The sequence below is a fragment of the Triticum dicoccoides genome, chromosome 6A (assembly GCF_002162155.2).
Source record: "Triticum dicoccoides isolate Atlit2015 ecotype Zavitan chromosome 6A, WEW_v2.0, whole genome shotgun sequence".
In the NCBI taxonomy this organism is placed as follows: domain Eukaryota; kingdom Viridiplantae; phylum Streptophyta; class Magnoliopsida; order Poales; family Poaceae; genus Triticum; species Triticum dicoccoides.
In genome coordinates this window covers 130353135-130354826 of record NC_041390.1, presented here as the reverse complement: position 1 = coordinate 130354826, position 1692 = coordinate 130353135, and positions in this window count along the sequence as shown.

The following is a 1692-nucleotide window of genomic DNA, read 5'->3' as shown; positions in this document are numbered from 1 at the left end:
AACTAGGCCACTAGGTCGACCCAGCCCCAGGCCAATAACCCCCTCCAGGGGGCACCGAAACCCTAACCCCGCTAACACATGATCCCCACTCTCCCCCTCTCCCCATTTTGGATCGTGATCGAGCGGCGCCCGATGCCACGCTTGCGTCGTCGCTCGCTTCCTCCAGCGCCACCTTGCCCCCGCCGTGCTTGCCGCGCCCGACGCCTCGACCTCATTGTCGTCGTCGCCTGCCGTCGCTATTGTCTCCTCGCCCCCTCCTCTCCCTCGTGCGACGCTCGCCTGAAGACGCAGCCACGCCTTGTCGACGACCTGACGCCGTCGCCCGTTATCACCGCCACCTCGTCGCGCGTCCCCGTCCTCCTCCTCGACACCCGCTACCATAGTCCCTACGCTCGCGCGGTGAGGCCCCGGCCTCTTCTCTCTCCCTCGCCCCGCGCTCACCACGCCCCCGTCGCACCCACAACCACGCCTTCGCGCGCGTGCCCGCGTCTGGACCATGCACGCATCACCGCGCCCGTGTGGCCTCTTCACCTCTTGTCGCGCGCTCGCGCCACCCACCGCGTGCGCTGCCTTCTGGTCGGCACCGTCCCTCGTAAGCCCCACGCTGCACGACCCTGTCGCTGCGCAGACCGCCCGCGCCCAGCGCCGCTGCTGGCCGTGCCCTCCACCCGGCTCTGCTGCTGCCGCCGCTCGCCCTCGGATCCCGCCTACCGCGCTGCTCTGCTCCTTGTGCCGCTCCTCACGCGAGGCCCGCGCCTTCCTGGTTCGACGCCGTGGCCACTGCCACGCCTGCCGTGGCCGCTGCCGCGCCCGCTGTCCCGCTCCAGCCACTCCGGCCCCAACGCCCTCCCGTCCTTCTCCGACGACCGCTCGCACACCCGCGGCCTCGCCTCTGCTCTACCCGCCGGCTCCCTCCGCCTCCGCGCCGCTCCGGCTGCCTGCTGGTGTCGTGGCCGCCGGCGCTGGGCGGCGCCCGTTGCGGCTGCGCCCAAGGCGCCCTCCCCTTGCCTGTGTGCCCGCAACCACCGCCCGACGCCCGTGACCCGACGCCCGTTAAGGCCTTTGGCCCTATGACAAACGGGCCCCAGCCCAGAACGTTTTTTTAGAAAAAAAAGAAGGATAAAAAAAGTAAAATAAAAATAAATAAATAATAGTTCAATTAATTAATTAAGTTAATTAATCATGTTTAATTAATCTAATTAACTAGTTAGTTTAATTAAACAATAATTAGATTAGCTAAAACCTAATTAAACTAAACAGAGTATGACAGGTGGGTCCCACACATCAGTTTAACCCAGTCAACACCCTATTGACTGCTGACGTCATGCTGATGTCAGCATGCACTGTTTTGGATAATGTTGAATTAAAATAATTAAATAAATGCTAAAAATGATTTAAGTCTTTTAAAATCAATATAAAATAAACCGTAGCTCGGATGGAAAAACTTTGTACATGAAAGTTTCTCAGAACGACGAGACGAGTCCGGATACGTAGCCCGTTCGTACGCCACGCATCCCTAGCATACCAAACACGTAACTTTACCCCTCCTATTCATATGTCCGAAAATGTGGAACTCCGGGGATACTTTCCCGGATGTTTTCCCCCTTCGCCGGTATCACCTCCTGCTGCGTGAGGGCACACCTAGCATCGTTACTTGTCATGTCATGCATCGATATGCATCTGTTTGCATTG